At 32.4% G+C, this 12,053-nt stretch overlaps 1 long non-coding RNA gene across 1 annotated transcript; it reads left to right on the top strand.

Annotated features, from left to right (window-relative positions):
* Positions 1-2,155: 2,155 nt before the first annotated feature.
* LOC127882317 (uncharacterized) lies at positions 2,156-4,563 on the top strand. The gene is made up of 4 exons (XR_008050484.1): positions 2,156-2,335; positions 2,998-3,055; positions 3,407-3,562; positions 3,961-4,563. It is a non-coding gene; the product is annotated as an uncharacterized LOC127882317 (long non-coding RNA).
* Positions 4,564-12,053: the final 7,490 nt, after the last annotated feature.

Raw genomic sequence — 12,053 nt, 5'->3', positions numbered from 1 at the left:
ATTCGCATTGCCCGTCAGTGCATTATTAGTATTGTTTTCATCCTTCTTTAAAAATAAAACACTAACACTGTGTGCATTGTCTCAATTGTACAATAATAGGCGTATTCATGTTACCAAAATATTCTCATATGATTCACATTCGTTAAGTATATAAGCAAATACCTAAATCATATCATAACGTTGAATGTTTTGTACGATAAAATGTGATTCAAACATATTGGTTGTCAGATAACTTTTTTCTCGTTTGGTAAGATTTTCTAAAGAAAACCAATTGTGTTAGAAAATTGCCTAATTGCCTAATTGCACGAGCAGTACGAGGAAATTTCAACTTAAAATTGTCCTCAAATGCCATTATTTCATGTTTAAAAGATTAATTGTAACGCAACTATATTCACATATTCTCAAAGCCATTACAAGGTCATGTCTGAAACCGTTTGTGTGTTGTTGTTTTTTTCTGAAAAATAAGAATAGTACAATTTATGAACCAGGAATTTATTTTGGAACGATCACGGGTTATACAAACTCCAACCAATGAATCTCAGAAAGAAGCAGTAATAAAGGGAGAAACATTTCCAACTACGTAACTTAAAAGCATTATCATTATACTTAAGTACATATAATCAAAACCATATGACACTCAAAGTAAAAACGGACGATGGATATCGTTTCTTGAATATGTAATAAGTCGTTACGAGGTTTTGTACCAAACATGGTACCGAACATTTGGTTCTCATTAAGACCACTGGACTATAGATTGTACTTCTTGCTCGAAATCGGCAAAAAGCAAAGTAAAACTATATGAAATTGAAACATTACAAACAATATATGAATTCTAAATATATAGGTACCGTACTGTGTGTATTTATTTGATTTACCTCGTATATCCACAGCCAAAGTAAACCATGCAACAGCTACTCAAGTAATGTATTGTATTATACGAAAATATGGAAAATCTTAACATCGGAACACTATTATTATTGATTCAATAAATATAATAGGATATACCTTCTTATAAAAACCTGTTGTCTTTAATTAAGACCAATAATGCATTGTTCAAACATTACACGGCAGTACGTGCAATTCGACGTAAAACATAAACACATTTCAAAGCTGGTTTCAGAACTTTGAACGCTAAGTGCAACGGATTCGGGCTTAAGCAATTTAATTTAACATGGATCAGTGTCCATTCAACAAAAATATATACACATGGAGCTTTGAAAGAAATTGTTAAATACATTTAAGAATACATTGACCAGTGGTTAAACTTGTTTTGAGAGCGGCAACCAAACGTAACCATGGGTTCAAATTAGTTTGAAGGGGCCTTTTCACAGATTTTGGCAGTATTCAAGTTTGTCATGAAATGCTTTATATTGATAAATGTAACCATTGGATCTAAAAAGCTCCAGTACAAAACACGAATAAAATTTTAAAAATGAAAAAACGTAACCCTCAACTGGGCTCGAACCACTGACCCCTGGTGTCCTGGAGTAAAAGTCTTCCTCTTAAACCACTCGGCCATCCGTGCTCATACAATGAAGGATGTAGTTTAGACTTCATACAAGCAATCTTCGTAGTTTCACAAGATATATCGGCAACAACAAAGCTCTCAAAATAATTCAATCGTTTCTCGTTGCATCGCTTTATAATTTTCAGGTTTTTAAATCGTAAAAAGAAGCATATATTTGATATTTTAGAACATGGTAAATGTTCAGTCTTATTGTTGTCTCACAAATACCATAACTAAAACGAAAATTTGTGAATGAAACATTTCTTTATTACTTTTTCTATTTACCAAAACGTGAAAAGGACACTTTAAAGAAATTTTTTCACAATATTGAAAACAAAATACGCTAGTTTTATAAAATATAATATATACATATTCAATATAAAATAGCAAAATAACATCAACAGAATGGCAAAAATATCTTATAAAACTGCATCTGAAGTACCAGCCGTACTTGTATGTCTCTTATTCAAAGTCACATACACATAAACACATACGCACGCACACAGTTGAGTATGAAAAAACATACGTAGGCGCGAACGCTCTCGCATACACTCTCGCCAACACGCACGCGCGCGCTTACACACACACACACCCTAACACACACCCACACAAAATCATATACATCGCGTCCCACGTGCGTTTTCGCAACAGCAGATATCTACGCGTCCTGTTGTCTGCTTTAACTTCCTCACTGATATGTTTATAAAATCAACGTGAAGCGTGCCTGCTACGCTGTGAAAGAATTATATTTGATCAAATATAACCCGGTGCTTGAATATTAACGTTACTCTTAAACTATCTTAACAAAGGAGGACAACACATTTCAAGGTATTTATATGACAGTTTCCTTTGGATGTGTAATTAATATAAATAGCCACAAGGCTATGTTAAGGCATTGACGGCGTTAATTAATGACACGCGATCATTCATACTTGCTTATTGTTATATCCGCTTTGCAATGTGTATACACTTCCATTCGAGCGTCTTTGCAGTCCATTTATGAAAGTTTACAATCAGACGGAATCTTCTTTTTTTTTCTTATAAGTATGTACCCTTTTCTTTGACAGCCGTGATCTTTAACATTTAAGACGATATATATTCTCATTGTGGCAATACATGTAATTTTAATGTTTTTTTTTAATTCATGGATTATGTAATGATTAAAATCAATGACTGCTTCGACTCGCTTAATTGTATAGCTGTGTGATTTTATGTATGATGTATGAGCCAAGCTTACTATGTCAAACATTACATAAAGCATTGCGAAAAAGATAATGGTTACATAAGTATGGGTATTCGAGCCGAGCAAGTCCCTTTTAATCATCTGACATTCCATACCAATAGTTGTTATTTGAATGAAAATAACATAATTTGGAGAACGAATGCTAGTTTTTATAGCCTATGTATTGAATGTTTTGTGATTTCAACAATATGCTGAAAACCTGATTATTTGGCGATTCGTAAACAAACAAATATTATCTATTTAACAGATGAAGTATCAAGTACTGTTAGTTCTAATTTTGCTGGCGAGCCTTCAGAACCCCTTATGTGAGTATTAGCGGTGTAAAGCTTGCGTAAAAGTTGCGTATAAGTTGGGGACAATACAATAATACCACAAATATATTAAGTTTTAAACATTTCCGGACTGTGGGGATCCGTGTAACATTGAAACTAAAAGAAGAGTATATAAACCAATTAAACGGCATTTTTGTCTTGAAGAAAATCGAGTTTTTTAATCAAGTATTTTCAAATATAACGCTTCATAATCAGTCCATAAGTGCAGATCAAGGCTTGAAAATATGGGCTAATGTTTTGGTTATTACAAGAATAATTGGTTTTCTATAATGATATTTTAATAATCCATCGTTAGGCACTTTTGTACCACGTATATGTTCGCAGGTTCGACGGAAACCACTACTGAATCTACTTCAACGACGACATCAACTACACCCACTACATCTTCTACATTTGCTACAACAACTACACGTTCGACATCTACTTCTTCTTCTACACCTACGACAAGAACTTCATCAAACAAAACAAACGCATCTCAAGGTAAAAGCACAACTATCATTGACTTAATAATACATTATTAAAGATCTTGTAAAATGAGTGTTTGTCACTTGAAAAAGCGTTTATAGCGATGTGTTAACATTGTGTATAACGTGTTACAGAACAATTTATATGATCTATTTTTGCGTTCCTGAAACTGTTCCATGTAGGCAGTGTATTTGTGCATACCGTAGACAATAATTTCCTCGTCTCTGTGTAACACAATTATAATGTTTTGTATTATTATTTGTTTCACCAAGTATTAATAATAAGGTATCTATGCTGCTATGTTTACATATGAACGGTTAATTAAACAGGGGGATATTCCTCAATATACACACTATATCTTTATTATTCAATATTTATATTAATATTTTTTTATTTTTCTTTGTCAAAACCAGCTCCGGAAACCAGTGGCGCCAGTAGTGTTGACGCAATCCCGTTCACGTTTGTCCTTCTGTCCGCGATCATTGCAATGAGAGCTTAACTGTCTTAAGATTTGTATTAGTTGCATTGATTCAAACTGTTAATCCGTCTTACAACTATGCGACAACTGGATTGTTCAATACTCTCGTTCGACTTTTGTGACAATGTATTACACAGTCTTCATGATCCGTACACTCTACTGTTTTTTGTTGTATTGACCAAAATAGCCAAAATGCAAATTATCTATACAGTAATACACATGATGTGTAAATAAAGAATTTGTAAACGCTAAAAACCATATTAAGCTGGTGGAATATTACCTCAGCCATCAACAAGTTGCTTTCAATCAATGTTTCCCTGTTATTGTATATTGTGTATGATAGTCTGTAATGTTGTTTGCTTTCCTGAAAACGTGTATATCTAGGACGAAAGGTAAATTTCGAAAAAAATTCTCTACTGAAAATAATGTTAAATTGTTTTTATGACTTTCTACCTGTAATAGTTAACTCTTTTAAGTTTTGATGAAGCGGCAGGCAACATGATTTATCTCAATAAATGTGATAGTCTTATAAAGCTTAGATAGTGCCTTGTTTACGATAACCAACTGTTTAAAGTAAAGCTATGACTACCATGTGCTCACACATTTGGTAAACTATCATTTTGGTACTGGTGATATATAAACATGACACGGGTAAGGCAGTGTGATGTACACAGAAATAACTGCTCGAAAAGTATGTTTTACAAACCCGTAATAGTACAATTTAAAATAAAATGGAGTGTATCCTCGTGTATTGTAATTTAATTGTGATGGAATGATGTAAACTTGTTCATACACTTTAATCAAGTATAAACATGCCGAAAGCTTTTTAAAATCGGTTTAAACCCCAATTATTTGCGTTCTCCGTTCGATTGCGGTGACCCGAGTTTTATGCATTTGTGGGTGTTGCCGTGTAAGTGTGTGTCGTGGCTAGTATATTTGGCGTGTGTCAAACAATGTTGTTTTCGTAATTTAATGTTTTAATTATGTTTCTCTCCTGCTGGATCAGCTGAATTTTAACGGATTAACTCCAGCCTATAAGGTATCAATAGAAATATATTCAATTGATGTCAACATTTCATTTTCTCATTTATGATAACTTCACGCGAATTTTAACGAAAAAGTACAATTATTGAAGCCACTTTTATACTGTACTATGTGTTGTGCGCAAGGCCGAGATACTGAGGGCGCCATCGTTCACCATGTGATGGCTCACAAATCTAATTTGAATTCCGGAGCTCTCGGAACGCAAAGTTCAACAACACCAAATATTATTTATTTTATATATTTTAACCCGACTTCTCAACAGTATTTGATTTAACAACAACGACTACAGTAGTATGGGGATTTATGCTTGAAATTTATCGTTCGGCATTATTAAATAATGATTTCTCTAAAACTGCTAACTTAATTATTACGAAGAAGAATAAAACGTATTGTGTGAATGACAAATTACATTTGCATCTATAAAACATAGGGGCTAATGAGCCATAAAGTAAATGAAAGCAACGCATCAAACTTGACAGTGATATATTGTCTACGTTTTCATGAGTTTATTTTAGACCACACGCCAATTCCGACAGGTATTACTGTATATGTACAGGAACGCATATTTAGTGTATTCCGGTGTAATGCGCACACATGTGGCTTTAATATCATGTTGATCCACATGTGTAGTCTAATATAATTGCAAAAATACACTTACAACAATTGTTCTGAACATTTGATAGGAATCTGAAGCAAAGGGGGAACACTTAAACGCTATTTATACTATGAAATATTTAAATGTATAATGTACATTGACGATGTTGTTAAACAAAACGCATACGTATAAGCAATATCATGAACGTGAGTCTTGTAGTTGAATATTCTATATACAACTTTGCACAAGTATAAATCATAATTTTGTTCTACATGAGCATGATACATTTCAATATCCTGTTAATAATTACAAATGAATAAAATAAATCTCCAACCCAGATAGAAGATGGAGTGGACATCCGAGGTGGATTTCCTATCTCTGTTTACTAAGTGATAATAAATTACGTATACTTTAGTAAATAAGAAGGATGGCTCAAATGCATCACACTGAGTGGTCCATAAGTACATAAACCCAATTTTTGATATCGCTCTGACTTTGATGTACGCGTACAATATAAAGAATATACAGTAAATCGTTGTAGTAGCATTTGACCAGTGACGTAAAAGCCTATTCGTTGTAAACAACTAGTTTGGTGATTGTATACTTTCTAAGAGATTTTATTTGAATATTTGTTTTATAACAACAATATTTTTACATGATTTTTTTGCAAATTAGTTACTTAATATTAATCAGATGTTAAATATATAAGTATGCAAAACGTTAAATTTCGAATACATTTTTAATGTAAAAACGACACACACTTAACTCGTTTACAAATAAGCTATATTTGTATTAAAGCTGCATTATTTCAAATTAATTTTTAAAAAGACGCAATGCAAATAAAGTAAAAAAACAACAACATTATAATTGGAATTCAAAATTCGAACAAGCTGGCTCACTGTCCATGATATGAAATACATGTATATTTCAATTTATGAATGCGGACTGTGACTGTGTGACGCACGTCTCCGAGAAAACGGGTGTATTTCAGGATTCATTTCCTTCATAGAAGTTGTCCGTTTCCTCGTGAACAGCACTTACAAAACTATTTAATATAGTAAATATCCGGTTAAGAATACGTGTATATGTATATTTCCCAAACTACTTAACTTTCTAAATTAAAGGCTGATATATCAATAGATAACATAGTGAAACATCAATAGATAATTGATGTATCGTCCGATATGGCGTAGAACGATACTTGTCTGATATAACATGAATTCAAAAGACAACAACCACGAATGCTCTTTGTATCAATGACATACAGCTGAAAGTATAGTTTGATATAATGTCAACAAATGAAATAGTTAAATAAAACAATCCTGAGGTGAGTTTCTTCAGATGTCTTACAGCAACCATAATAGGTATAACACATTTATCACAATTAATGTCTAATTAAAGGTAAATTGTCCGTCGGAAAACATGTTGAGTTCACAGAAACTATGGTATGTAACAACTGACAATTATAACATAACATTGTGTGTGTTTTTTTAATCCCATGTAGATTAATTTTGTCTTATGAAACAACGTTATTAATAGGTATGACAACTTTATCACAATATATGTCTAACAAAATGAAAATTTTAGAATTTCAAACCGAGAAAAATCCCATGCAAATAAATGGTGTCTGTTTAAAATTTATAGAGAAGAAAATGACACCACTTAAAACTTAATTCTTTTACAACTACTACTATTACTACTACTACTACTACTTGTGCTGCTACTACTACTACTACTACTACTACTTCTACTACTATTACAACAACTACTACTACTACTATTACTTCTACTTCTACCACCACTACTACTACTACTACCACGACTACTACTACTTCTACTCATCATCATCATCATCATCATCATCATCATCATCATCATCATCATCATCATCATCATCATCATCATCATCATCATCATCATCATTATCATCATCATCATTATCATCATTATCATCATCATCATCATCGTCATCGTCATCGTCATCGTCATCGTCATCATCATCATCATCATCATCATCATCATCATCATCATCATCATCATCATCATCATCATCATTATCATCACCACCACCACCGTCACTACCACCATCCTCATCCTCCAAATCATCAGCAGCAGCATCACAATCATTATCATCATTGTCATCATCATCATCATCATCATCATCATCATCATCATCATCATCATCATCATCCTCATCCTCATCCTCATCCTCATCCTCCTCCTCATCATCATCATCATCATCATCATTTAAAAAAGCTTAAAAGTAAGAATCCTAATAACTAGTTATTAACAATTAATACCGAACATTGCAATATAATACTTAAAGAAAGTAATCCATATTCAGTTTTCGTCCTATTACAGAGACACGATATTATGATTGATTTTGGGTTATTAAACAACGCATTTGTACATGAAAACGGAATTTCACATGGGGTGATTATTAACATTCATTGAATTAGGCCTTTAAGCGTTCTTAAATGCGTCTCGTTATGTCTTACATAAATACAAAAATGATTGTTCTAAGTTATATGCACAAAGTACGCCTCAGATACTGTTCGTGGTGCATAAACGAGTTGCGTCCCTTAACAGGTTGTGGTTGGCTAAATTATGTAGTTCATTTGCATGTCTAATTAATTCATCTTTCAAATTTTGACGAAAAGTTCAGACGTTCATGTCAAACGTCGTTCAAGAACATAATGTATGCATGCATATAGTGTCCAGTACAAAGACGTTTTATTCAGTTTTTATTCAGAACCAGATTCAGATAACAGCAAACAACAGATTGATATTAAAAAGCGACGAGTTTAGCAGCACCGCGCATTAAAAAAAGAACATTGAAACCTGTAAACAAACCAGTAAAATAGTCCAAAATTTATCAAAGCTGATTTATAGTACTATATGAAACTTAGGACTTAGTATCATAAAAGGAATTATGTTGTATGTAGTTGGATGAAGGGCATACCTAATTTAAATTACTATTTACAAATGAACAGTTACTTTGAGTATACATTTTAATTTCAATGGTTCCTTAGCAGTCTTAAACAATATACACAAAAAACCATATGACAGACAAAAACTTGCACAAAGAAGAGTAATGAACATTCTAACACGGCACGTGACTTGTTTTCTATAGACAAAGAAGGAAATCAAGCGTGGGTTATTCTGCAATAACTTATGGGCGGAGCTTATACACTGAAAGCACGCGCTGTAGCTAAACAAAACATGCCGATACATTTTCCACCAGCGTAATAATCCGGTATTTTATGAATGAAAGTCACGTGACAAAATACTACGCTATGAATAGAAATGCGTAAAATTGACCCAAATTCCCACGGTGTTCGTCTGCTGCTTCGATACTAAAATGGCTGAAGTTCGAATCGGAGTTGTTTTCTTGTAGATTTAACACTTTTGCGTTAATTTAAAGTGTACAATGAAACCATGTTAGTTTACGCAAGTTGTCGTTGTTCTTAGTTAACCAAACGTGAGAAATGAAATGGTTTTTTTCCATCCAGTTTGGCTGTTATTGAGGGCGGAGATCTGATCGACAGAACAGCCGAAAGCTATTTTTTATGGGCGGAGCTTCACATAAAATAGTATACAAGAAAAATAAGATACATTCTATAAATCTTTAGTAAAAATCGTGTTAGAATCGTAATAATTCGTGTACGTTATAGTTTGTTGTCGAATAACCCACGGCCGAAAGTTTAGATGCGTGGTTTCAAATCACTCGTGCTTCGCACTCGTGATTTAATCCCTACGCATCTAAACTTCCGGCCGTGGGTTATTCGACAACAAACTATAACGTACACGAATTATTTCTTAAACATACGATTGTACTGTGCATGTCGTATAGCTGTCGTGTTGGGGAATAGTAGAAAATGTAAATATGCAAAATATTCCGGTATACATATTTTAAAAAGTTTACGATAACGGTCACCGGTTCATTGCATTTATTATTTCAGAATTAATAACACTGTTAATGAATTTCAATGTTATATTTGTTCGTCGTTTTTCAAAAGTATTTTTTTCAACTGGCCCACATATGTTCAATATATTTTTCGAGAGAAGAAAATTACAATTTTAAAATCATATTTTAATGGAAAACATTTGCACAGCAGAAGGAACATATAACGATATATGTGTTCACTGAAACATATTCCACATCCATGAATACAAGTTTATAAACTTTAAAGCTTATTATAAATATGAGAAACATTTTGACAATGCATGTAATGGTGTGACCTGTTTAAAATATTGTTCACAAACTTAAAATACTATTATTGTCATAGTAAGTTTAAAATTATGTGTTTCAATTGCTGTGCACGCATCTTTATCCGTTATGTGCACAATTAACGTCTAAACATACTGGGGCCGTGAATATGGTTTTTGCTAAAATATACACGCTTAAAGCTATTAACTGCGACTGTATAATCATGCTGCAGAAACATTTCAGATGTTTGTGGGTTTTGTTTCGTAACGCGTCTTATTAAAAAATGTATTTCTTGTAAAAACATAATCACTTATGATTAAAATTTATTTCTAAAAAAACAACGCCTTAACGTTATCAACTTAGACTTCTAATTAATGATAAAAACTTCGTGTTTTACAAATGTAAAGTTTTAATATTTATGTGCAATAAATGTCACCTATAGGTCTGATAAATGAACGTCACGTTACGAGATGACATTGACCATGAAAAGCTCTATTCAAATATAGACATTAAGTGTTTCGGGCACAGCAGTTTCTGCTATTTACTGTCTTATGACTTGCTAACTATATATTTTATTACATATACTAATATTCAACTAAAGCCAATGTGTCTTACATAAATTTATCAATGCCATGTTGAGATCCATTAATTAATTTAACAGTCAGCTATTATGTCAGATATTATGTCCATAAAACTTAACTTGTCGAGGTCGACGGCAATTAATATTCTTGTACGAATTACTGTTTTTATAATTAAATTAATGGATTTAATAATAAAATTATCTAAATTTAATTAATTTTATTATCATGCCTATGTTTTCAATTTAGATTAAGATAATTATTGACACGAATTCATGTTGATCCTGTTTCCTTCATCAGCAGATGTAGACAACATATTGGCTCATTTGAAAACAGCCTAAAACCTTCTAAATACATATCCATCAAATAATGTACCATAAACTGTAATTTGAAGTGAACGCTATACATAAGTGAGAGTGTAGTTTGTTGGATATCGTATTATTTGAGCATTGCTTAAAGTGTATGATATGTACAGATTACTTATTTTACTTTGTTATGACTGCTAAGCATGTGGTTTTGTTTTGTTTTCTCAAGGTATGTATTTATTGATTAAAAATAGTTAAAACCAGAATACCCATTACTCTGTGTTCTTGTTAGGTATTAATTTAAAAGTTGTTGAATGATCGTACCGGTCAAGTCAATTATATTTGAAGATGCTTTGTGAATGCTACTTAAGAATCATGCAGCTGAATATGTACAAACGTGTCACTAAAACAAACCATGCTAAGGTTTGGTGAAATTATATAAAAAACAAAGTTTGCTGTCGCGTACATAATACGATGAACGCGTAGCGATCACGAAGTCTGGTGTTGAATTCATATATGAAAGCGTTCTTTATGCAATGATTTTAAACAGGAAATGGATACGAGTGTTTCAAAAGGCCTGAGATGTTTCATTGATTCAAGTTAAAATACATATGTTTAAAATTTGAAAAACATTTAATTTGTTAATATATTTTTTTATGTATTTAGTCAATCAACATTAAACAATTAATTAATGTTAAAAACATGGTACTATAGCACTCATTTAATTAGTGGCATGCATATTCAATTAAATGTGATAATCATGGTGACCATCACCAAATACACAGACATACTCGGTTAGGAAATTGATTTTATATGTTTATTTCCTTTATTTGGAATAAAACGAAGCTCCTCTTGGTTTGGCCTCAGAACCAAATTCCTATTATCTTGACATGTTATTCATCTCGACAAAAGCAGTAATGTTCCAGTTGTTGTGTATTCGCAATTTCCTACTCAACCAAAATCACACTGGTAATTTCATCGATAATAATACTGTCGATTTGAACTGAGTTCACTTTAAAAAAAAATCCTTGGCAAACACTTTTATTTTGGTAGTCCACGTTCAGTTTCCATGCGGACATTATTACCAGACTTAATCCTGTCACATGCATTTAAATCAGCTTGATAATCAGGTAACCTAATAACCCAAAAGTTATTAGACTTATTTACCACGTGACCTCGAATATCCATCAGTTTTACTGTGAAATGACGTATATTTTTTGACGAAATGACGACATTATTCCAGTGAAACTCTCCAGTTAAATTCTTTTACAGTGTAAATAAACGGTGAAAAAAAGC

This window comes from Dreissena polymorpha, chromosome 5 (genome assembly GCF_020536995.1).
Source record: "Dreissena polymorpha isolate Duluth1 chromosome 5, UMN_Dpol_1.0, whole genome shotgun sequence".
Classification (NCBI taxonomy): domain Eukaryota; kingdom Metazoa; phylum Mollusca; class Bivalvia; order Myida; family Dreissenidae; genus Dreissena; species Dreissena polymorpha.
This window is presented reverse-complemented; position numbering and strand designations above follow the sequence as displayed.